The sequence below is a fragment of the Gopherus evgoodei genome, chromosome 13, assembly GCF_007399415.2.
Source record: "Gopherus evgoodei ecotype Sinaloan lineage chromosome 13, rGopEvg1_v1.p, whole genome shotgun sequence".
Classification (NCBI taxonomy): Eukaryota; Metazoa; Chordata; order Testudines; family Testudinidae; genus Gopherus; species Gopherus evgoodei.
The window spans coordinates 29,701,323-29,727,142 of record NC_044334.1 but is presented as its reverse complement, the minus strand read 5'-3'; the positions used below and the strand labels follow the sequence as shown (position 1 = coordinate 29,727,142).

The following is a 25,820-nucleotide window of genomic DNA, read 5'->3' as shown; positions in this document are numbered from 1 at the left end:
TACCCCAGTCAAAGAAAAAAGGTTCTCCCGATCCCAAAAGACCAAGCCCCGGACCCAGGTCAATATACACATCAGATCTTACCCACAAATCATGCTGTTGCCAGTCCTTTAGAATCTAAAATCTGAAGGTTTATTCATAAAAGGAAAAAGATATAGATGAGAGCAAGCATTGGTTAAATGGAATCAATTACATGCAGTAATGGCAAAGTCTTGGTTCAGGTTTGTCGGAGTGATAAAATAAACTGCAGGTTCAAATCAAATCTCTGGAGTACATCCCCACTGGGATGGGTCATTCAGTCCTTTGTTCAGAGCTTCAGTTTGTAGCAAAGTCCCTCCAGAGTTAAGAAGCAGGACTGAAGACCAGATAGAGGTGAGGCAGCTGCCTTTTATAGTCTCTTCCAGGTATAAGAACACCTCTTTGTTCTTACTGTGGAAAATTACAGCAAAATGGAGTCTGGAGTCACATGGGCAAGTCCCTGCATACTTTGCTGAGTTACAAGGCATATCTGCCTTCTCTCAGTGGGTCAGTTGTATAGCTGATGGTCCTTAAAGGGCCATAAAGCAGGCTAGGCAGAGCTAATACCAACTTGTCTGGGATGTTTCCTAGCAGTATAGCATAAATTTGAAATATATACAATATAGAGCCAATACTCATAACTTCAACTACAAAATTGATACACACATACAGACAGCATAATCATAACCAGCAAACCATAACCTTGTCTTAGACACCTCATTTGACCCCCCCTTATACAAGATTTGGTGCCACTACAGGACCTTGGTTGCAACCATGTTCTATACGGTCCCAGTTCAAGTCAATAATGTGACAGCAGGGCTGCGGGAAAGGGGCTCTTCATTTCAGTCTTTCAGGAGCATTGTCACATTCTTCGAAGAGTAATTCCCTGGGGCTCCCCTGGTCCGCACTGGTCCTGCTTCCATTGCAGTCAGTGGCCCAGCAGTGGATCCTACACAAAGTAACTCTTTCAGAAGGCAGAAGCAAAACGTGCATTCCCCAGGGTAACAGGGTGGAAGTGATGGGGATACCAGGGGGAGGTGGGAGCCAGAAGCTGCTCCCAACATGTCAAATCTAGAATGAAACTAACGCAGTTTTAACTAGCTGGACATAGGTACCAAATTGCCAGCCCTGGGTCTGGGATGAGCTTGCACATGGAGCTTTGCAGCTAAATTCTCCACAGATGTGTTGTCTCTGTCGACAGTCGTGCTTAATCTGTAGGCCCAAACGTGAACAAGTTTTGTGTTTCCATTGTGGAGGGGAGTGCTCCAGATTGTTCAGAACCTAATGTCAAGATACGTTCAGTTAAATCAGGTTCAGAGCAATAGTTCCCATATGTAGAACGTAAAATGCATGAGACCCCCACTGTATAAACCTGGCTGCAACTCCACCCTCTGCTCCCAGGGTCTGACGGGAACTGCCATTGGCTCCCTTAAGAGCAGGCACAGGGCTGGTCATAGGGATCTGCAGGGGACAAAACTGGATAGCCAGGGGAAGTCAAGCAGGAGCTTGTGCAGTGACACCCTCAGGAAGCTAAAGGGAGCCCAGGAGTTTCCCTGGCATCACCGGCTGGGTTTCCAAAGGCTGCCCAGCCGAGCTATTGGGCAGGTGGGAGTGTGATGTTCAGTAATGCCCACAGAGTGCCTGGATGTGGGGAAGGGAGCGGGAGGATGGTGACAGATCATAGTGAAAGCCAGGGAGCATTTGGTGGAAGGCCAGGAGCTCAGCTTTGGCCATGCGAAGCTTGAGTGAGTAGCGAGACACCCAAGAGGGAGGTGTCAGCTGGACAGGCCAGGAAGCGGGATTGGATGGAGGATGACAGATCAGGTGTGCTGAGCCAGTCAGGCTAGAGGTGGTAATTGGAGTGCAAGAGCATGATGTCACTCAGGAAGAGGGTGTAAAGTGAAGAAGAGGAGGGCAAGATCAGGGCCCTGTGGGACCCCCGGGGCATGGGAGAGAGGAGGAGAAGGACCCACCAGGAGAGATGCTGAAGCAACAGGAGAGGATGGAGTGGGTGGGGCACACTTTATTAATTGAAACTGAAAGAATAAAGAAGAACACACCTGGTGAATTGTCCCGAATGACAGGAAATGAAGAAAACAGCAAGGAGATGGTCATCCCCTGGAATCTTGGCTAGAAGGTCACTGTCCCCCAGGCAGGGAGGGTCTCTTGTTTCTCTCCTTGAGGTGCCCGAGGTGCCAGCCGCACGGTGCCAAAGCCAGTCTTGTGAGAGTCCTGCTGTAATTGTCTGTGTGCTGGGCGGCAATCATGTGACTCACACAAACGTGCCCTGTGCATGAAGGATGTTGTCTTCTCAGCCTGTGGCAGAATCGATGACTTGGTCGGGGTGGCCATTGTGGGAACTGATGTTGATTCCAGTGGGAAGTAAAAAGCCATGGCAAGGAATGGCCTCCTGTGAGAGACGAAAGCAAAGCATGGGAATCCTCAAACACCCCTTCCCCTCTGCATTCATTCAGCATCAAGGGAGCGCAGCCCCAGAATGCTTAGGGGCTCAGTCGCCTAGTGAGTTCATGCTCCAGCTGTGTAGCTCTTGAGCCCTGTATTCCAATCCTAACCGGCTACAGGCCAGCAATAAAACAGGCCAGATGGTGTCACAGCAGCGATTAGCCCATCAGCCTCTGGGACGGGGTTTCATCTGTGACGTTTGAGCAGAATGGGAAATAGCAGTGAGGGCGAAGCACTGCTACCGTTGAACTATTATCATAAACTGCTGCCTTTGAAATGTCACGGAAAGGCAAGTTTAACAAGTCGGTTCCTCTCTGCTCCGAGTGTCTCTGCAGGGCCGGATGGGGCTTGGTAACTTTCTTTCTCTTTGTCTTGGAATGAAAAGGTTTCATTCCATGACCCTAACACAAACGAAGATCCTCGAGCTTCCCAGTGTATCCAGGGCTTGCCTGGTGAGCAAAAGGTCTTAATTAAAACCTGGTGAGCTTAATTAGTCGAGATCTGTAAAGAAAATTGACTCATGACAAGTGACTATTCAATACTTTGGGCCGCTCCATCCCATCCTGGTGGATAGATTTACAGGACCATTTATTTTCCTTCCGCCATATGTAGACAGTGGTGTTGACGTGCTGATTTATGTTATCCAGATGGTTTAATTGCCATCTTGGAAAACGAGGTCCCAGGGAGCAAGAGAACTGTTTGATCTTTGTCTGGATCAGCATTTCTCAAATGCAGCCACCATGGTTGCATGTGATCACCAGCGGATTTTTTTTTGCAGCCACGACAGCCTCCAAAGCATGTGCGGAGATTTGGGGGGAAGCAGCAGCCCCTCCCTGCAGCACCCAGCTGTTGCTCCTGAATAGCTGTTACCAAGAGTAGCGAGATGCGCTGCCTTGGTGTTTGCACTGGCGCCACCAGCAGGGATCGGCGTCCTGCACTGCACCACCTCCTCGGAGCTCTGGGCACCACCTCTGGAGGCAGGTGGGGCCGGTGTGCACAGTGCTGGAGTTGGCTCTTGTCAGTGGAGGCGGCTGCAGCGTTTGGTCACCGGGGCTCTCCTCCGGCAGCTCCATCCTGGCTGAAGCCCGAGAAGCCTGGAAATCGGCAGGCGGCCAGAGAGTTCCTGATCCACCTTCCCCGGAGCAGGCTCTCGATGAAGGGCTGAGGGAGGCAGGGACAGAGAGACAGGATTTGTCAGAGCAGCCACCAGCAGGAACCCCTGGTCTAGATTATGAAACCCTGAACAAAACACAAATATCTGCATGTGAAACACAGCCCATCCCCCTGCAAAGGCAGGACACGGCTCCCTGATTGACGTCTCTGATATGACACCGACCCTGGCAGTCTTCTGGAGCTAATGCTCTGGTATTAAACTCTTGCTTCCTTCTACATTAGAAATTTCCCCTTAGGATTTAAACTGGTCTTGATGTCAAAATGTTTCTGAGCCACCTTTGCAATGCAGTGTGAGAAGCAGCAGTCAAGCGGCTGGTGCTGCATAGCGAAAGCATTGTGTGTTACATCGAGGGGAACAGTCTAGTACCCCTCTCTTCTTGACAGATGACCCCTAGGTAGAGCCCTGTGGGCTTGTCTGGTCTCACTTACAGCAGCAAACTCCAATGGAGTTTGCTTGGACGGAAATGGTGTAAAGGACTCGGGGCGAGTCTGCCGGGATCTGAGCATTCAGGAGAAGTGCAGGGTTAGCCACTGCTGTGTGGGGAGCAGGTGGGGACAGGAGAGGGGCCAAGTGCATGCATGTGGAGTGAAAATATTATGGTGTATCCCCAAATCCTACATTTAGAGCCCCTGTGAACGGAGAACCAGACTCCTCCGTCTATTGCTAGGGTCTGCTGGGTCAGAGCCTGGAGAACCCCAGCCTCTAGGGACTGGCCCTCCCCAGCTCACAAATAGCAAGGTCAGAGCCCAGCTGTTTGACAGTGTCAGCTATGGGCAACTTAATGTGCGTGGTGAAATGCAGCTTGGAAATGTGTAGCTTTTTACTTCTGCGTATTGCCTTGGTGGTCAGGTGGCACAAGCATGCCCCTGTTCAGGTGATCTGCAGTTCCAGCAGGAGTGGACTCTGCAGTGCAAAACGGACAGGCACAGACATCTTGTGTGACTGAATCTGGAGTTGAAATAACTTTGCTGTTGGTTACACTGAAGGTTTTGCTGTTTGTGCCCCTAACGAAGGGCTCTTATAAAGCTGGGAATGGGCTTGATTGGTACTTGGGGCAGTTCTCCGCTCCCATTGGGGATGGTTACCACAGACGAAAGGCAAAGAATCCATCCGCACGAGACAATGTGCGTGGATGGTGGATACAGGAGGCCAGAGGGCTGGAGAAATGCTGAGAACGCTGTGCTGTTCTTTGCGTGATTGTCCACTCTGGGTGCACCTGTGCCCCATGCACACAAGATTGGGTTCGTTTTGGCCAGCAGTGCCTGTTGGGGCCTCGCTGGCACCATAGATGTCCTTGTGTGTCCCCCTCCAGGGCAGAGTGGGCCTGACCACCGCTCCTCAGGTCCTTCTTCCTGCCGGTGGCAGTGAGATGGAACCCCTGTGGTGCCACCTGCCTCCCCAGGCTAGGGAAGGTAGGTCGTAATCTGAGTTAGTTCATATAATCCGTTAGATAGTTACTGTCTGTTTGCGTAATGTATCTCTTGGTGTTTCATAGAGTCACCGACTATCAGGCTTGGAAGGGACCTCAGGAGGTATCTAGTCTAACCCCCTGCTCAAAGCAGGACCAATCCCCAGACACATTTTTGTGTCTGGGGATTGGTCCTGCTTTGAGCAGGGGGTTAGACTAGATACCTAAATGGCTCCCTCGAGGATTGAGCTCACAACCCTGGGTTTAGCAGGCCAATGCGCAAACCACTGAGCTATCCCTCCCCCAGGTCCCATAGAGTGGCTAAATCTCCAGGGTCCAAACCTGCCCTTGTGTGAAGCTTGAGTGGAGGGTGGCATCTGGGATGTACTGGAAGGGCTGGGTCTCTCGCTGCTGCCAGCACCAGGCCCCCCGCTAGCCCCCAGGCTGCCCTGGACCCAGAGCTGTCTTGTCCATGGGATGAATCGGGGCAACCACCCCAGGCCCTGCAGTTTGGGGGGCTCTTCGCTTCATGGGGACGCAGGGTCCAGGACGACCTGGGGGGTTAGCGAGGGACCTGGCGCCAGCAGCAGCAAGTAACCTGGACCCAGCCTGCCCTACTCCACTCCCTCCCTGCCCTCGTTCCACCCCTTCCCTCAAGGCCCTGCCCCATCTCTTCGGCTTTCGCCCCCTCCCCCAAGCTATGCCGGGAGCTGGCGGGGTGGGGAGGGCTGGGGCTGGGTCACTTGCTGCTGCCAACACCAGGCCTCCTGCTAACTCCCCAGGCTGCCCTGGACCCCGCATCCTCATGAAGCATGGGGCCCCCCAAACCGCACCGCCCGGGGGGCAGCCCCTCACTATCCTATGGACATTCTGGGCACCACCAAAAATTATACAAACCTGGTTCCCATGCTGCTGGGCCTTGCTGAGGGCAGTGAGAGGAGGTGTTGGTGTAGAGAAGGCTGGTGCGTGTGATAGGAGGTGTTCAAAGACTCCAGAAGCCAGTGAAAGAAGTGTCTGCCCTGCTGGATGCTTCACACACAGCATCTCTTCAAACTCTAAGTCCATCCCCGTCCTAACTTACAGCTGCTGGCCAGGATTTTCCCATGATGCACTTGAACATTCCAGAAAGGAAGTAGTGTGAAATGGCTTTACCTGAGGAGCCCGTCAGTGAAGAACAAATCAAATGGGGCGTCTGCATAATTCTCCTCAGAAACCTTCCAGTACATCCCAGATGCCAGCCTCCAGGCAGAGTGCGGGAGCCGCGGAACGCCAGCAATGCGCTAGCATCCTCCAGGACTGGCTTGTGTCCAGCATCCACTCCGTGTAGGGGACCAGTGTGAAGCCCCCGTTCTGCTAGGAGCCGAGTGGACCAGTGAGCTAACCAGCCTGCCCATCAGTGCTGGAGAGTGGACTTCAAAACTACCCATCACAATGAGAATGAGCTTTGATAACTTGCACCCTTATCCATTCAGAACATTTGTTCTCATCACGACGACACCAGCCCAGAGAGACAGGGCAGGCAGGGCTGCAGGTCAGGGCTGATGTTCATCGGCAGAGCTGTGGCAGGAAAGCCTCCACCCTGGAACAGCAGGGAATGCTGTGCTGCAGGTTAGGACTGGCAGAGCTGTGTTGGGAAGTCAGCAATTGGCTGCTGCTCCCCATTGCTCATGTCCCGCCAACACCAACCTCATGCACCAAATGTCTCTTCCATTAAAAATCCGCTCTGGAGTTGTTGCAAACCTTGCTCAGCCTTCCTTACGCTGCATGGCTTAACAAAATCAAATCGCAGCGTGGCTGCGAGAGCAATGCCTCCCTTGCAGAGACGTACATCACAACAACGCTCCCAGGCAGCGCTCCTCAGAGGAGCGTGTAAAGAGGGAGGCTCTTGGGGCTCATTCAGACACTTTATGGGGCTCTACTTTACATCCTGCGTTCAGCAACAATCACTCCTACAGATGTGACAGGCTAGATTGCGCAGCAGGTTTCCGGCACGGTATGATGGACGTGGCTGGGAATAAACAGCAAGCCGGCGTGGGTGTGCTGCAACATCTTATGTTGAGTTCAATGTTCTCTGACAGAGTTTGGTGTTCTTCCATTTTCCTTTGGTAATAAGCTGCTGGCTTGACTCTCTCACCCCCTCGAGACCGTCTTGCTAAGCAAAGGATGTACGAGACCCTAATCTCAGCTGGGCTCCAGAGGTGTTACCATGGTACAAATCATTAGCAATCATCTTAGGTAAAATCTGTGCAACTGGTGAGTGTAGACAAGGCCAGTGTGCCTGCAGACAAATCGAGGGTTGTAGCTGCGTGGTGGGCTGGGCTGGACAGACACGAAGGCCCTCGCTGAAGAGGTTGATCCAACTGGAGGGAGGGTTGGCTTCCCCTCAAGCCAGGTGGGCTCTTTGGGGTTTCATTCCCTATAACTTTTTTGCCAGGTTGTCACCTTTGGGCATTTAGGCCAAAATTCTCTCCCTTGGGTACCTCACGTTAGACACCTAAATGCAGCCATCTCAGCACCTGAACAGTGGGCCTGCGCACCCGCCGCTCTGAAAATCTGGCCTCCAAGTGAGGTGCCTAAAGATGGATGGAGGTGTCTCATCTTCGTCGCCAAGGCCCACCTCCTCCCAAGCTTTGCTGAAGCAAGGGGGATGGATCTTCCTGGAAAGCTGCTGAGCTCCTGTGCCAGGGACTGGCCTGTGTTTCAGCTATTTATGGAGCAGCGGCATCTTCCGTGGGTGGCTGTGAATTGCTTAATGTTTCATGCATTATAGCTCAAGGGCTCTTTAACTAAACGAAGCTACGTCTCCTCCCCCAGAATCGGCTCGCCGAGGGCCAGGCCCTCCTGGCAAAGACAAAGCACGCGGGTGTGTGCCACAGGGCTCATCGTTCTCAGTCTATGAAGCCATCCAAATAACTGCTGCAGATTTGTCAGTGCTGCTTTCTGTGCTCAGCATGTATGATAAGCTGCCCCTTGCTTGGTCCCTTACCATCAGTGCAGCAGGTTGTGGGTTCGTGTCTGGCCCTGTACATCCATTAACCCTTTATTGCTGTGTGCCCATGGCCATCAAGGGGGCTTGTGTATGGCCCTTCACTAGTGTGCCAGAGGTGTCCGAGTGGTGCTCAGGGGAGTTAACCTTCCCTGACTTCAGTGGTATGGCGCAGCAAACTCAGTACGCTAGGTGGCACAGCTGGCACATTCCAGCCCTGGCACTACCCCAGCATGTCTCCTAACAAAGCTCTTTGTATGGATCCCCACTGTGAGCTCTCAGCAGTGTCTGAACCTGGGCCCTTCACCACCAAAGCACAGGCCTCTGGCAGTCAAGCTAAAGGAATAACTCCATTAGCTGGCAGCTGTAGTAGGCTGTTATACTCCCTGCCATCTCCCTTTGGCTGGAGCACTTGTGGTGAAAGGTCAGGCCTGGGATGGGATGCCATCCAGTCTGCTCTTCTGCATCGTAGGTTGGCACATAAGCCTTCTCCACTCTTGGCCACTGCTGACAATGCCCCGCCAACCAGTAAAGGGCAGGAGCAGGCTCCAGGCCACTTATTTAAAGGAGGGTCTTGTGCCCCCCTCCCACACACACACACACAGGCAGGTCACTGATTTCTAGCTGAGTGAATAGCCAGGAGCCCTGTGATGTTTGCCACTCCTCCGTGGCCCAGTGACCACAAACGTCCCTGCTTGGGGCTGGGAGTGTCCAGGCAGCCCCTGCATCCAGCGCACCACGCTGCTGAGATCCCCCAAGTTTAACTGATACCCGTGTTCTCCATCCCTGTTAAACTACACTGCTTTGCATGCTCCCCTTTAAATAGTGCTGTGGTGACACCATCTCTCTCCTAGGGGACGGGAGGAGATTGAGAAACCCAATCCTCCTATGGCACAGTCCTCCTGGTCTCTGTGGGTAGCGTGGGCCCATCTGTAGGCCCACACCCAAGCCGGCTTGCTGTTTATTCCCAGCCCTTTGACTATCACCGCTGCGGAGAGCAGCCCCTGTATGAGGGCACACAAGAAAGGGAGAGAAACTTCTGTCTCCCGTGCCCACAGCCAGGATTGGATAGTGCCATCTGCCAAGGGGACTGACAGGGGCCTCTTGCCTGGGGTTTAACACTAGTGTTTTGGGGGACTAATCCTGCTGTGGCCCCAGGGAGACGGGCTGCATGCTGTCTGCCAGCTGCGGCCTCTTGTCTCCTGTGCTGGGCAGGCACAGCCTGGGGCTCTAGTCCTGGGACTTTTCACTGTGGGGCACTGGTTCCTGGAGCGTTACAAGTAAAGCAGTTAAATACCTTGACTTCAGACTAGAGCGCATCCACCTCATCCGATTCTCTTCACTAGCTCTATGCCAGTCCCCCAACGGCCTAGCTAGTGGGCACTTTGTTGCACGTGCTCCTGATCGGCAAGTCTCAGCTCTCTGAGCAGAGAGAGATTTGCATAATGATATGCACAAAGAAAGGGAGTGAGCTAGCTAATGAAAACTGATCTAATCTTGCAAGTGGGTCCTGAGTGCAGGTGGTGAACCAGTGTAACCCTTGCAGTGCTCCCCGCCTGCCTGCACAGGAGTGCCAGGTACAGCTGGAATGCATCACTAAAATGGCACGCCGGTGGGCTTCTCGCAATGCCAGCACCTGCACTTCTGATCGTGGAGTCATTCTGGTGTTCCTGCCTGTGTGTCATCCAGGGATTAATTCTGTGCAAGGGTGGGTGAGTTGATTCTGCACAGAGGCAGCTGTTGAAAACACAGGCTTTAGATTATTATGTAGTTTTCTAGTCATCTTGGCAGAAAACCTGCCTTGTACAAAATCTCTGCAACAAACTGACCCGTCGTTTACCTCTGCCATGCCTGGGAAACCATGGAAGGGGATCGCTTCGCTGCTGGTCCTTCACCAGACTTGCTGTGCACTGGAAACCTAGTCGGCACATGCAACAGCATGGCCAGTGCCCGCTCCACGGGACATGCAGGTGTCTGGAACAGCCGTGGCTCCTGCGGACTAACTTGCCAGGGGTTGGTGGCACAGCAGGATCACGCACAAAGCCTTTCTCTTCTCAAGACTTTGTGTCAAGTCCAATGCCAAGGGAGCAACATGGGACTGTTTGAAATAGTCATTTAGCTAAGATGGGACCTGGGATCCTAGCAACCCCCAGGCCCCTGTGCTTCCTGTGAAATGTTTGTTTTCCTCTTAAAAGCTCTCCAGGGAACACGTGAAGGGCCCCAGCAGCAAGACACGGCTGTCTCCATAGCCCTTGTTTGAGATACTGTCCTGCATCTACACCTCTGTTGCTGAGAGGTAATTCTCCCTCTGTCTCCCACTGTCACAGGGCAGTGCTATTGCCAATGTAGCAGGTGCCTCTTACAGAGTGACCTTGAAAGTAATTGTCTTTCCATGCAATGGGAAAAAAACACTGAGCAACAACTGGCTGATTTAGGGTGATAGGTCTGATAGAATCATAGAATCTCAGGGTTGGAAGAGACCTCAGGAGGTCATCTAGTCCCACCCCCTGCTCAAAGCAGGACCAATCCCCAACTAAATCATCCCAGCCAGGGCTTTGTCAAGCCTGACCTCAAAAACCTCTAAGGAAGGAGATTCTACCACCTCTCTAGGGAAACCATTCCAGTGCTTCACCACCCTCCTAGTGAAACAGTGTTTCCCAATATCCAACATAAACCTCCCCCACTGCAACTTGAGGTCATTACTCCTTGTTCTGTCATCTGCTACCACTGAGAACAGTCTAGATCCATCTTCTTTGGAATCCCCTTTCAGGTAGTTGACAAGGCATCTGACAAGGCCCGGCTCCATCCTCGAGTCCAGGTCACCTGGCCAGTGACTTGACACGAGTAACTTCTAGGCTGATAACTATAATAACAACTTGCAGAACTTGTGTGTGTGGATGAATGAATGTGTGAGTGAATGGAATGTTGTGGTGATAACTGATTACTTACCCTGATTCTTTCTGTATTCACAATAAAAGCAGCAGGTGGGAGGGATAGCTCAGTGGTTTGAGCATTGGCCTGCTAAACCCAGGATTGTGAGCTCAATCCTTGAGGGGGCCATTTAGGGAACTGGGGTAAAACTCTGTCTGGGGATTGGTCCTGCTTTGAGCAGGGGGTTGGACTAGATGACCTCCTGAGGTCCCTTCCAACCTTGATAGTCTATGATTCTATATTGCCTTATCCCTGAATAAGATCCTGTTGTTTTTTATTTTCTAAGTATAACATTTTGGTGGAGAATTATGAAAGGGGGAATATTGGAATATGTCTTGGTTATTGTGAAAATTGGTATGCACACCGCCAGCTCTAGAGAGCTTGGCACTTTTATTTGAGTAACCAGACAAGCTTTGAAGGATATAGGAGTTTGTCTACCTCCTAGCTCTTGAAGGATATATGTAGACAGAGATAAATATAGATGTAAAAAGTACTACAGAGCTCATATTATTCAGCTACAATTTCAGAATCTAGGCTGTGTCACTCTCTGAACTGTCAGGTGTGATGGGAAAGTTTGAACAAGATTATTAAAAATGTTCAAGAAAAGGCTGGGTAAACTTTCGTCCAAAGGGTGAATAGAACTGGAGGTGGCCCCAACCTCACCATTTGTTCAGGAGATCACTTTTAAACAAATCCTTCACAAATTTAGGCCCAGTCCTTGGACTGAACAAGCCCTAGCGGATGTCTGCACCATTTTTGACCTAGAGGATATATTGGCTCAATGTATCCTCATATACAAACCCTCTAGTGCTGCTGAAAGAGATGCAGCACCAATTTGGTTGTTGTGGGAGGCATGTAAGGATTCTTAGCTCTGCTTAGCTTCATGGGACAATGAAGTTGATAGAAAAGACAAGGGGGTCCACCTCAAAACAGGGTGAACTCTCTTCACTGAGAGTCAGCGTAAAATCAAAAGATGTCTTCTCCCCACACACGCAATCTCTGGGGGCAACCTTATGTTCTATCACTGCAAGAGTGTACCTGCCCATGGACAGGTTCCAGACCATGAACGAAATCAGTGCTCACGCCACAAGCAACCCTCGAGTAACAGTCAAGACACGTCTGTCTCTCTCCTAGGTCATGTGGCCTTATGCACCTACCTCACCCCATTCACAAGACTCCACCTTCATTGTCTTCAGACTTGGCTGCAATCGGTATACGCCCCAAGTCATCATTCCATTAACCTCCTGGTGACTGTTCTGGCCAAGTTAGTGTCTTCCCTGCTGCGGTGGATAAATCCTCCTCCAGTATGCGTGGGCATCCCCTTTCTCCCTTCCTCCCCAAACAGGACCATTATTATGGACACATCCCTATTAGGTTGGGGAGCGCACATGGACAGCCACACAGCACAAGGTGCCTGGACATCTCGAGAGGCCAGGATGCACTGTTCTGGTTTCCCAATCTCCTACGCATGTCCTCCCGACCACCAGTCATCCTCCCAACATCTCTTGGGCTCCTAACCCTGTGGAATGGCAAGATGAAGCACCCTGATCCGTGTCTGCTCCACCTCAGGGTTCAGTGTTTGGATGGGCATCATCCTTAGAACGTTCGTGCTCCACATCCATACGAGACATCCTCTTCAGTAGTAGAAAGGACTCTACTAGAAAATCTTACTTGGCTAAATGGAAACACTTCTCTTCCTGGACACAACAAAGAGGTGCTCTCCCAGAGACTACAGCTATTCCTCTCCTCTTGGACTGTATCCGATCTGTGGAGACATCAGCTTTGTCCATCAACTCCTTGTGAGTCTGCTTGGCAGCTATCAGCACATACCATCAACCTTCTCAGAGCTACTCAAGTCTTCACCCACCCCATGACCAATAGATTCTGGAAAGGCATAACCAGAACCTTCCCACCTACTCAGAAGCCTGCTCCTCAGTGGGACACAAACCTTGTTCTCTCAACATCCCCAAGCCCTCCCCCACACCTTTGAACTTATAGCTACTTGCTCTGTGCCCCTCCTTTCCATGAAGGTTGCTTTCCTTGTAGCCATCATTTCTCCAAGAAGGGTTGGAGAACTTAGAGCAGCGATGGCAGATCCTCCGTACACTATATTCTTTACATCTACGCCCCAAATTCACCCCAAAGTAGTTTCAGAATTTCACCGTAACCAATTCATTCACTTACCTGTGTTCTCCCAAAACTGCACACTTCCACAGAGGAGCAAAGACTCCACTCCCTCGGTGTTCAACAGGACTTGGCTTTCTACCTACAGAGAACAAAACCAGCAGCCAGGCAATCCCGGAGGCTGTTTGTCGCTGTAGTAGAAAGAGTCAGAGAGCGCGCCATCTCCACCCAGAGACTTTCCAGATGAATCTCCGGCAGCCTTCTACTCTGCATTCAGCTATTGAACTCCCTTCCCCTGGGGCAAAAGTTCATTGCACTAAAGCACAAGCAACAGCTATGGCGTCTCTTTAGCAGGTGTCCCTCCTGGACATCTGCAAAGCAACCCTGTGGGGCTCCCTTCACACATTTGCAAGACGTTGTGCCAGGTGCAGGACTCTTTGGCCTCCTTTGGGACAGTGGTGCTCCACTCAGCTCGACTGTCTACATCCTCCTCCTGGTGAGGTACTGCTTGTCAGTCACCCACAGTGGAACATAGTAGGGACCATCACTTGAAGAAGAAGTTATTTGCCTGTAATTGGAGGTTCTTTGTGATATGTGATCTGATTTGCAGTAGAGAAGGAACTGGAGAGGTGGTTGGTCTGCCCCGCACTTTATCCCCTCAGTCGGTGGCATGAGGTGAGCCAGGGGCATGCGCGGACCAATGGATACCACTTTCAAAATTCTACGGCTCCAGGTGCATGGTGCGCATGCATAGCCCACAGCGGAATGCAGATAGGGACCACACCTCTCAAAGAGCCTGTAGTACAGGTAAGTAACTTCCTCTTTGCTGTAACCTGAATCCAGACTTGCCTATAGCAGCACCCTGAAGCGATTCAGGATGGGTCTCCTCCTTCACTGTGAACGGTGTCATGCTAGTTCACCCTGCTCCAGGCAGGCTTCACAATATCTTGCTCTGCCGGCAACCACCAAAAGGAGGGGGTCGGAGAGAGAGATCATACTGGATTTCATGTATTTCAAACTGTGAAGTTTCAGAGCTTTCTCTTGTGGATCCTCTTGGAAGAGAGAGATTTACCTTGTGAGAATTTCCCACGGCTGTAGCACATCCAGGGATGAACAGGTGACGGGATGCACATTTTCACATGATCAGTGCTATGAAATTCTGCTAGAAATGTGTTTGCACTGCTCGCCCTCCCGACACAGAGAACAAAGTATTGAAAATCTCATGCTAAAATCCAGTTATCCAAATAGGATATTCTCTTGCCGGTTACAGGGGAATTGAAGGAGGAGATTTTGCTGTATTTCTCATTTGTAATCCGGTTGCTCAGGGGATTTGGGCTGTAATTGCATTGGTACAAATAATCTCTCAACGCGTTTAATGCAGCGGGTCTTTGGGCCCCCTGGCTGCAGTATGTTACAGCTGATGCACAGAGCTCACCGCACTGGAGACAGTGCAGATTGGCTGCCTGAGCCCCAGACTGGGGGCTAATCTGAAGGGCACTGAGTGTCTTGGCTCTGGGGTTCAGTTGGGAAGAGGATGGGTTCTCCAGCACTGTGCTGCTGAATCCCCTTGGCAGTAACTAACGAGGCTGGGCTTTACTGCAGGGACTCCAGTGGGAGGGATAAAACTAGGGCAGAGGGAAGGTTCTATTAAATTATTCTATGGATTTAGTCTGTCATTACAGCATGGGGAGCTTTGGGCTCTTTAACCCAGATCTGCAAAGGTATTTAGGTACCTAACTCCCATTGATTGTAATAGGAGCTAGGTGCCTAAATACTTCTGGAGAAACTGGGCCTTCCTTCCTTCTCCTCCTCCCCCCAGCCCCACCACCCTAAGCCCCTCCCCATGCCATGCTCTTTGGAGTGGCATCTCTCTGCCGTGATCCCAACTTGCATAGCTATTGTGGGGTCCTTCTGTGTCCGACTCTTCACCAGTCTAATCTCTGGGTGGGATCTCTAAGGCCCCATCTCCACTGCACTTATAACCAGTGATGAGCTGCCAAAATCTTAACAACCGGTTCCCTACCGGGTCTTTGGCGGCACTTTGGCGGCGGGTCCTTCATTCGCTCTGGGTCTTCACTGAAGATCCGGAGCGAGTGAAGGATCCACTACCAAAGTGCCACCAAAGACTCGGAGCACTGCCCAGTGAGTACAAGCCCCACGTGTTTTTTTACGTGTTTTTTTTTAAGTCATCCCTGCTGGGGCCCCATAGAAACTGTTTGAATCGGTCTCTGCACTTCCTAAAATCGGCCCTGCAAAATTGTATCAGGGGCTGGGTAGGGAAGGCTGTGTCTCTCAAAACAGCCTGTCCCCCCCTCCAACCCTCACCCACGTCCTGCCCCTGACTGCCCTCCTCAGAACACGCAACCCATCAACCCCCCCTGCTCCTTGTCCCCCAACCATCCCCTCCTGAGACCTACCACCCTAGCTGCCCCCCAGGACCCCTCCCCACCCCCCTACCCAACTACCCCACTCCCTGTCCCCTGACTGCCCCGACCCCATCCAGCACCACCCCGACAGACCCCTGGAACTCCCACGCCTACCCAACTCCCCCATTCCTCATCCCCTGACCACCACCCCCAGAACCTCCGCCCCCTCCAACCCTTCCCTGCCACTTATCCAACCCCTCCTCCCAGCCCCGGCCCGGCCCCCATGCTGCTCAGGGCAGGTTGTATGGATGCCGCGCGGCCCGCTGGAGCTCACAGCCCCACCTCCTTACCATGCCGGCCAAGCACCAGGAGCTGCAGAGCTGCCAAGGAACGGTCCAGAGGCAGGCCGGACAGGACGGTCCCGCGGGCCAGAGTTTGCCCACCCCTTTAACAACCGGTTTGCGCAAACCGGCTCCAGCTCACCACTGCTTATAACTGAGCAGGGGAGCATGAGCACAGTTGTGCTGTCATATGGAGGGTAGCTAAGCAGTGTTCCCCGTGCCCCAGAGACCTGTGCAGAGTTGTGACTGGCTCCACCAACTCCATTATAGTTGTACCATAGACAGGGCCTGAGCCGCGCTGTAGTTTGTTGACGTCCCTCAGACGACGATACAAGGAGCTGTGCCTGTGTTTGGCAGCCAGATGGTGACGTTGCTTATTATTTAATTCTGAACATCCTAAGGCCCCCAGTTCTCAGCTCCCCTAGGGCACCTCTCCTGTGTACAGATGGGGAGTGCAGCAGCCCCAGCAGCCCCTGCTCAGCTTTGAGGTGCTACCCGTGACATGCTGCCCATCTTTGGCTGGGTGAGGACACACTACTGCCCTGAAGGTGAGGAGGAGAATGGCAGCTTCCTCCAGGCAAAAGCTAAAGACGGGGCTGAGATACTTGGCTAATGGCAGCTGGCGAGATCTCTGTTGCTTTGGTGCACTGGGGCATCAAGACATAGTGGGTTGTTAGGCTGAGAAAAGGGCTGATTATAAAAGTACTGGCAGAGCAATAGGGGCCATTATGTAGATGGGAAACTGAGGTCCAGAGAAACTACATGGCAGAATAGGGAATTGAACCTGGGGCTCCCGAGGCACAAGCTAGTGCCCTAACCATGGGGCAATTCCTTCTCCCCTCTCTTCCTGCAGGGATGACTGTGCTGTTATCCCCATAAGAGGAGAGATAGTGGGGGTGACTATCCTGTTCCATAGCCCCCGCAAGGAGTGTGAATTTGTCAGGAAACTGCCTTCATAAGTGCGAGGGAGTCTCCACTTCCAGCCTGTGTGTGCAGGGAGAGCCCGGTTCTCCTCCCTGGGGGGAACTGACCCCTCCTTGGCTTTAGAAGCACAGAGGAAATCAGCGGCTGCCTGATAGTAAGGCAGAGCCATGAGAGGTGGTGGGGGGCTGGGGGTTCCTCTCCTGACACCAAGGCAGGGTTGGTAATGACGTGTGCTTGTCGTGGGCCCTGTCCAGGCCTAGGCAGTGTCTTTCTCTCTTTCCCCTGGGAGGATTTAGGCTGCTCAGATGGCAACACTTGTGTGATTTGTCCAGCCAGCCTGAGGACTGGAGCCCTGTCTCAGTAGGAAGGGTCTGGCCAGGGCACCGCAGAGCCTGCTGACCCCACAGGATCTCCCAGCCCTGCCCTTGAGGGAGAGCACCTCTGGGGGGGAGGGAGCTGAGTCTGAGCCAGTCAGTGCTTGGCCCCCTTGCGGATGGTGCTGGGGAGGAGGCTGAGCTGTGGTGGTGTCCTGTGGTCTGGGTACTTGTCTTCTAGTAGCTGGGCTGAAGCCCACACCCACTGGCTACCTGCAAGGCTCCTAGGCCTGGCTGGGTTTGCGCAGACAGGCTGAGCTGCCCCTGCCTGCTGAGGGCTGCGGGTGGCTCCCTTCGGAGGTAATTACCCCTCAACATGGCACAGCTGAGGCCCCTGTTCCAGGGACGCACAAGGCCCTAGCTCCCTCCTTGGTCCCCATGCAGCTGGGAGGGAAGGCAGCGGACACTGGGACCCAGACCTGGATTCCCACCTGGCAGCCGCTAGCACTGGCAGCCCCTGCAGCTTCTCTCCTAGTGTCTCTCTGGGGCAGGTGCATTCTCCCCAGTGAGTCCCCCGTGAAATCCCCGTCTCCTCCCCCAGACATGCTGGGGCCAGTTTCCTCTGAGTGTGGTGGGGCTGCAGCTGCAGCACAAAGGCTGCCAATTGGAGGGGGTCAAAGCAAGACAGTGGGGGGGGGGGTGAGGCGAAAAGCGCTTGTTAAAATACAGCTGTGGCTGCAGATCTTCCCTGCAGGCTGTACAGCTGCTCACTGAGGGGAGTGCAGCAGGAGCCCAGCATGTCCTCATCTCTGCATGTCCTTGCAGAGCCCTGTGTTGTTAGCAAGCAGCCCTTGGTCAGCATCCTCATTAGAGATGGGAAGGGGAAAGCAGAGAGATTTTAATGAGGTTTAAAGAGGCTTCCACAAGCTAATAATAGCAGGTCCTTTGTGGGGCCCAACAGAGAGTGAGATGCTGAGACCCATGGCCCGATTCTGCCCTCACTCTCACCGGGGTCAATGACGAGGAGCCCCCCTGACCATACCAGCAAGGGGAGACATGGATCCTACATCGTAGTCTGGAAACATCCTGTCCAGGTCCTGGTGCTTTCTCAGATCCACCAAGCTAAAGCGGATGGATCTGGCCATGTGGTGAGAATAAGGAACCTGAGGGTAGCAGAACTGCTCCAAAGCAGGAGATTTAAGACTGTTCTGGGGAACAGCTTCATGGCAAGTTTGAATGGGAAGAGGGTGGGTACCACTCCCAGTAACTTCTGCTTGAATATTCCCTGCAGTCTCGTCAGAACTAACCTTAGAGCTGATCCTATTGAGGTATCAGCAGCTTAACGGTGTCTGGGACAATATCCTCACACAACTCAAAGCCTGGGATTTCTGCCCTCTGGATCGTTCCAGAGTTCTCCAGAAGTGGCGCTGACGATTTGCTGGTGTAAAACTCCAAAGGGACCAGGGTCTGAAATCCAGAAAGTATATCTAGCAAGGCCTGGGGTGACTGTGGGCAGCCAGGTGCTTATCAGTCCCAGCCTCGAGCGGGTGGGGATCTTGATATCAAAAAAACTGTCTGGAAATCTCCACTGGATTCAGTTCCTTGCAGTTGAACCCATCCAGGCTGCAGATGGATGGACAGCACGATGACTCATACGCGAACATCTTCCTTGTCTGCACTTTGCTCTGGAGTTATAATTGACCAGTTGTCTGTGTGGGCTCTTCCAGGGCTGTGTTAATGGCCCAGGCAGAGCAGGGAGGTTGTCCCTGGATGGTGGTTTTCTTTTAATCCCCCTGTGGGCGTGACAGGAGTCTGTTTGGTTTCTGCCATGGCCTGGCATTCAGGAGCTGGGTTGAGTTTCCTTACAGACAGAGCTGGAGTTGGAGGGTGGTGTGTGTGCGCAGTGGGTGGAGGGGTTACGCTTCCTAACCATATTTAAAACCAAGACTGGATCATTCAGGAGTAGGGGCTGCGGCCACGAGGTTGAGCGTTTTGCTGTTGCCTCCTAGCACCAGATCTTGACGTTTGAAAGCTGCTGGGTTGTTTTTATAGCTTCCAGGGCTTGGTAAGAAGCGCTGGCAAGCCCTGGCGAGATCTCTCCGCTGCTCGCTTGGAATGCTGATGTACCAGCACAGGGAGTTGCTGAGTAGATGTACTGCTTGCAGTTAGAAAAGTTGCTGCCCCCTGAGGGGAACCTGCTCCTGCTCCAGTGTCTGTTGCTGTTGCACTTGTTAGTCACAGAGATTAGTGAGTGTAAATGTCTTGTTGGCACAGTCAATAATTAGCTGCTGTTTTATCTTGAGAGAAACAAGGTGAGTGAGATGACGTCTTATTGGACCAGCTTCTGTTGGTGGAAGGTACAAGCTTCTGAGCTACACAGAGCAGCAGCCACAGCAACATTTGGGTCTGTCTGTGAACCCCGAGTGTGCGGGTGGCAAGTTTCTCCATGTCGCTGTGTGTTCCTGGCCGGCCACACTTGCCAGCTGAAGCCGTGGACCCTTTGCCCGACATACCTCACAAGGGCATTTGCCCTCCTGGTTATTAATGACCGGAGCTGCCTCCTGTGATCGCGCCGTAAATACGAATAGAGCCGCGCTGGCTGCAGGGAAGGAGCCTCTCCCAGGAAGTGTGAGCGCTCGCAGTGCCAATCCACGCACAGGCCTCCTGAACTCCGTGTAAATGTTTAGGTGCAGCCCCATAGATCTGCGCGTTTGCGCATCTAAAGGACTTTCCAGTTAAACCCAGTTTTCCATGAGTAGGATTTTACTTAACCGTGTGCATCTGTGATTCACGCAGCTTGAGGAGAGGAGAAAGCTGAATTCTGAAGGGCTGGGAGGGTTTCTGTTTACAGTTAGCGTGACAATGACAGGAGGGGGTGCTGCTGTGGGGACCCCTAAATTCTGCAGGGCTGTCCCACTTCAAATGACTGTCAGTGGATGATGGGGGGATTGGGAAATGTAAGGGTGGAGCATAAAACCAGGAGGGGAAGAAACCTATATGAGAAAAGTGCATGTAGTGTCCCTGAGTGTCAAGTATCAGAGGGGTAGCCGTGTTAGTCTGGATCTGTAAAAGCAGCAAAGAATCCTGTGGCACCTTATAGACTAACAGACGTTTTGGAGCTTGAGCTTTCATGAGTGAATACCCACTTCGTCAGATGCATGTAGTGGAAATTTCCAGGGGCAGGTATATATAAGCAAGCAAGCTAGAGATAACAAGGTTAGTTCAATCACGGAGGATGAGGCCCTGTTCTAGCAGTTGAGGTGTAAAAAACCAAGGGAGGAGAAGCTGGTTTTGTAGTTGGCAAGCCATTCACAAAGTCTTTGTTTAATCCTGAGCTGATGGTGTCAAATTTGCAGATGAACTGAAGCTCAGCAGTTTCTCTTTGAAGTCTGGTCCTGAAGTTTTTTTGCTGCAGGATGGCCACCTTGAGATCTGCTATAGTGCGGCCAGGGAGGTTGAAGTTGTGATGCAGTAGGGACTGTCTGTGTGGGGAGTGGGAGAGCAGGGGAGGACTTTAGGGGATGGAAGATGCCAGGGCCTGTAACCTGAGCTAGGTAAGGGAGGGGAAAGGTCAACACCTTTGCCCGGGAAGGGGAACAAAGGAAGGGAGTGGCAGGAGGGAAGCAGTTTGAGTTTGGGCTTGGGGCTGTGTGGGCGGAATTCAGGGTATCCTAGCTAGGATCCAAGCACCCTGAAAGCCCAGAAGGACTCGGTGGAGGGGTCCTGACTGTGCCTGCAAGCTCTGCTGTAGCCTGTGTTCCTGTTGTCCAATAAACCTTCTGTTTTACTGGCTGGCTGAGAGTCACTGTGGGTCCCAGGAAGAGGGGTGCAGGGCCGGACTCCCCCACACTCCGTGACAACTGGTGGCAGCGGCGGGACATACTGCACCCCGTGGACGGCGCTTCCTGCAGTAAGTGACTGGGGAGCAGTAAAACGAAGGGGTGACTAACCCCTGGGAGTGTGTGCCCAGTGAGAAGGACTTTGCAGTAACAGGGTCCCCCGGGGGATTGCAGCGAGCGGTCCCAGGGGCGGAGGAGTCTGCAGCTCGACCCTGGCAGAGAGGTGGTGACCTCACGAAGGGCTGGTGCACTAGGGGTCCCCCTGGAAACCGTGGGGAGCGGCGAGCGCCCCGGCCTGTGAGTGGCCAGCAGGAAGATGTATGCCAAGCGGCGCAAGTGTGACCTGGTGGAGCTATGCAAGCAGAGGGGGCTGCACCCAGGGAGGCTCAGCAAGGACCAGCTGATTGCTCGGCTGGAGGAGGAAGATCGGTTGAATGAACGGAGCCCTGTCTCTGAGGGAAGCAGCCGAGCAGATGCAGTGCAGGCACCAGTGTCTGTCCCCGCTGGGAGTGGTCAGCCGGCAGACGAGGGCTTCCCGAGACCCCCCCTTCCTAGGCGTAGGGGAAGGGCAGGGAGGAGCCCAGTGTATACCGAGGGCACCATGACACCCCCGGCCTGCAGGGGAGCCTCACGGCGAAGCTCACCCCCCAGCAGGGGATCCTCCCGGCAACGCTCGGCATCCGTGGAGCGGAGGCGGCTGGAATATGAAAGGGAGCTGAGACGGGAAGAGCTCGAGTTAAAGAGGCGAGAGCTGGAGGAGAAGGCGAAACAGCGTGAACATGAGGAGAACCAGCGTAAACATGAGGAGAACCAGCGCCAGCGTGAGTGGGAGGAGAAGGAGAACCAGCGTAAACATGAGCGGGAGGAGAAGGAGAAACAGCGTAAACATGAGCTGGACCTGGCCCGGCTGAGGAGCAGTGAGGCTCCTGCTGCGGTGAGTGAGGGGGGACCCAAGCCTACAAAGAGCTTTGATAAGCACTTGCTGCCCCGGCGTAAGGAGGGGGAGGACATAGATACCTTCCTGACGGCCTTTGAGAATGCCTGCAAGCTGCACAGGGTTGACCCTGCAGACAGGATCGCAGTTCTCACCCCCTTACTGGACTCCACAGCCGTGGAGGTGTACAGCCGACTGAAAGGGGCGGAGGCAGGGGACTACGAACTGTTTAAACAGGCCCTGCTCCGCGAGTTTGGGCGACTCCTGAGATGTATCGGAAAAAGTTCCGGAGCCAGCGTAAAACCCGTGAGGTCACATACCTAGAACCGGTCAACCGGGCGCAGGGGTATGCCCGCAAGTGGACAGCTGGGGCCCAAACTAAAGAGGACCTGCTTGACCTATTCATACTGGAGCACCTGTACGAGCAGTGCCCGTCCGACCTGAGGCTGTGGTTGATGGACCAGAAGCCAGAGAACCCGCAGCATGCAGGCCAGCTGGCCGACCAATTTGTGGACAGTCGGGCAGGGGATGGCAGGGAGGAGTCTCGAAGGAGCAGGCCTGCCTCAACGCAGAGAGAGAGTCATCATGGGACCTCCCAAAGGGGGCCTATGGAGAACCCCCCCAAAAGGGGAACATCCAGCGGCAGGTCCATCCAACCCACTCAAGGGGACCCACGAGATATGGGCTGCTATCGCTGTGGCCAACGAGGTCACATACGGGCCCAGTGCCCCAAGCTCAGGGACAGACCAAGCAGACCCAACCCGCAGAGGGTGAACTGGGTAAAAACCCAATCGGAGCAGGGGCTACATTCCCAGGAAAGGGGGGTTGGCAACATATCACCTGTGGATGCTCCAGGTTCCGGGTTTTTGGTTTACCGGGTGGGCGCGGGGCTGCCCCTCTGGAAAGAGTGTATTGTTTCCCTGGAAGTGGATGGGAGGAAGGTCACTGGGTACTGGGACACGGGCGCAGAGGTGACGCTGGCCCGGCCCGAGGTGGTGGCCTCAGATCGGATGGTGCCAGACACCTACCTGACCCTGATGGGCGTGGGCGGGACCCCATTCAAGGTACCCGTGGCAAGGGTACACCTGAAATGGGGGGCCAAGGAAGGCCCCAAGGATGTGGGGGTACACCAATATTTGCCCACTGACGTGTTAATGGGAGGGGACCTTGAGGACTGGCCTAGTAACACCCAGAGTGCCCTGGTCGTGACTCGTAGTCAGAGTCGGCAAATGGCACTGCTCCCCGACAACGGGGAAGGTACTCGACCTGAGGTGCAGGACCCTAACTCAGGGAGCGGGGAACGCCCAGGGGCACGGTGCAAAGAGGCTGCGGCCTCAGACCCAGCCCGCAAGAGAGAGCCGGTCCCCATTCCTGTCCCAGCTGCTGAGTTCCAGGCCGAGTTGCAGAAAGATCCCTCCTTGCGGAAGCACAGGGACCGGGCTGACCTTAGTTCGGTACAGACCATGAGGAGAGGTTGCAAGGAGAGGTTCCTGTGGGAGAAGGGGTTCCTGTACCGAGAATGGGCTCCCCCAGGGGAAGTAGAGTCATGGGGGATCAGGAGGCAGCTGGTGGTTCCCCAGAAGTTCCGTCACAAGCTGTTGTACCTGGCCCATGACATCCCTCTCGCAGGGCATCAGGGAATCCGGCGCACCAGGCAGAAGCTGCTACAGAACTTTTACTGGCCTGGGGTCTTTACCCATGTCCGACAGTACTGCCAATCCTGTGACCCCTGCCAGAGGGTGGGGAAGGCCCGGGACAAGGGGAAAGCGGCTTTGAGGCCTTTACCCATCATAGAAGAACCTTTCCAGAAGATGGCCATGGACATAGTGGGACCCCTCAGCAAGACGACCCGGTCAGGGAAGAAATACATCCTGGTGGTGGTGGATTTTGCCACTCGCTACCCCGAGGCGGTGGCCTTGTCCTCTATCGAAGCAGACACAGTGGCAGATGCGCTGCTGACAATTTTCAGCCGGGTGGGGTTCCCCAAGGAGGTCTTAACGGACCAGGGGTCCAACTTCATGTCGGCCCTGCTCCGGGCCTTATGGCAGAAATGTGGGGTCCAGCACAACTGGGCCTCAGCGTATCAGCCCCAGTCCAATGGGCTGGTAGAAAGGTTCAACGGGACGCTGAAGATGATGCTAAAAACATTTATGAACCAGCATCCGCAAGATTGGGACAAGTACTTACCTCACCTGCTGTTTGCGTACAGGGAGGTACCCCAGGAATCTACCGGGTTTTCACCTTTCGAACTGTTGTATGGAAGGTGGGTGAGGGGGCCCCTAGACCTGATGAGGGACGAATGGGAGGGGAAGGCCGCTCCCGAGGGAGAGTCAGTGGTGGAGTATGTCCTGGCCTTCCGGGAAAGACTGGCCGAGCTCATGGGCCTGGCCAGGGAGAATCTGGCCCGAGCCCAGAGGAGGCAGAAGGTCTGGTATGACCGCACAGCACGAGCCCGTGCCTTCGCCACCGGGGATCAGGTGATGGTTCTTATCCCCGTGAGGAGAAACAAACTCCAGGCCGCCTGGGAAGGGCCCTTCAAGGTTATCAAGCAACTGAATGAGGTAAACTATGTGGTGGAGCTGTCAAACCGGGCACATCACCGTCGGGTGTACCATGTGAACATGATGAAACCATACTATGACGGGGAATGTGGTGTTGGCCGTGTGTGGACATTGGGAGGGGCAGGGAGATGACCCCTTAGTGGATCTGTTCCCTGAGACAAAAGCTGGTTCCCCCCTGGAGGCGATTCCCCTCTCTGAGCAACTGACCCCGGGCCAGCACGCTGAGATGAGAGGGGTGCTGCATCTGTACCGACAGCTGTTTTCCAACCAGCCTGGACGCACTAATTTGACTGTCCACAGGGTGGAGACCGGGTCACATGCCCCTATAAGATGCTCCCCTTTTCGGGTCACTGGTAAAACTGCCCAGGATCTTGAAAGAGAGGTCAGGTACATGCTGGCTTTGGGGGTGATCCAGCCGTCCTCCAGCCCTTGGGCCTCGCCAGTGGTGCTAGTCCCCAAGAAGGATGGGTCAATCCGGTTCTGTGTGGACTATCGAAAGCTCAATGCCATCACCGTATCTGATGCCTACCCTATGCCCAGGCCTGACGAGCTCCTAGACAAGCTGGGAGGTGCTCGGTACCTCACCACTATGGATCTTACCAAAGGCTACTGGCAAGTGCCGCTGGACGCAGATGCCAGGCTGAAATCGGCCTTTATCACCCCTCTGGGGCTCTATGAGTTTCTGACCCTGCCCTTCGGCCTCAAGGGAGCGCCGGCCACCTTCCAGCGCCTGGTGGATCAGCTACTGAGGGGGATGGAGAGTTTTGCCGTGGCGTATATTGACGACATCTGTGTCTTCAGCCAGACCTGGGAGGACCACATGTCCCAGGTTAAACAAGTCCTAGACCGACTCCGAAAGGCTGGGTTAACAGTGAAGGCTGAGAAGTGCAAGGTGGGGATGGCTGAAGTATCTTACCTGGGCCATCGGGTGGGGAGCGGCTGCCTGAAGCCGCAACCAGCCAAGGTGGAGGTGATCAGAGACTGGCCTGCTCCCCAAACCAAAAAGCAGGTCCAGGCCTTTATTGGGATGGCGGGGTACTATCGAAGGCTCGTGCCCCACTTTAGTGCCATAGCCGGCCCCATCACTGAACTGTGCAAAAAGGGGAAGCCAGACAAGGTGATCTGGACTGAGCAGTGCCAGGAGGCTTTCCGGGCGCTGAAGGAGGCTCTGGTTAGTGGCCCAGTTCTGGCAAACCCAGATTTTGACAAACCCTTTATGGTGTTCACTGATGCCTCAGACACGGGACTGGTGGCAGTGTTAATGCAGGAGGATGAAAAGGGGGAGAGACACCCCATCGTGTACCTGAGTAAGAAGCTGCTACCCCGGGAACAAAGCTACGTGGCCATCGAGAAGGAATGCCTGGCCATGGTGTGGGCCCTTAAGAAACTAGAGCCATATCTCTTTGGCCGACACTTCACCGTGTACACCGACCACTCTC

The 25,820-nt window shown here is 53.7% G+C and overlaps 1 protein-coding gene across 2 annotated transcripts in view; it reads left to right on the top strand.

Annotated features, from left to right (window-relative positions):
- The window catches only part of OSBP2 (oxysterol binding protein 2), a 392,283-nt gene that overhangs the window by 353,064 nt on the left and 13,399 nt on the right, over positions 1-25,820 (top strand). The gene's annotated exons all lie outside the window — the stretch shown is intronic.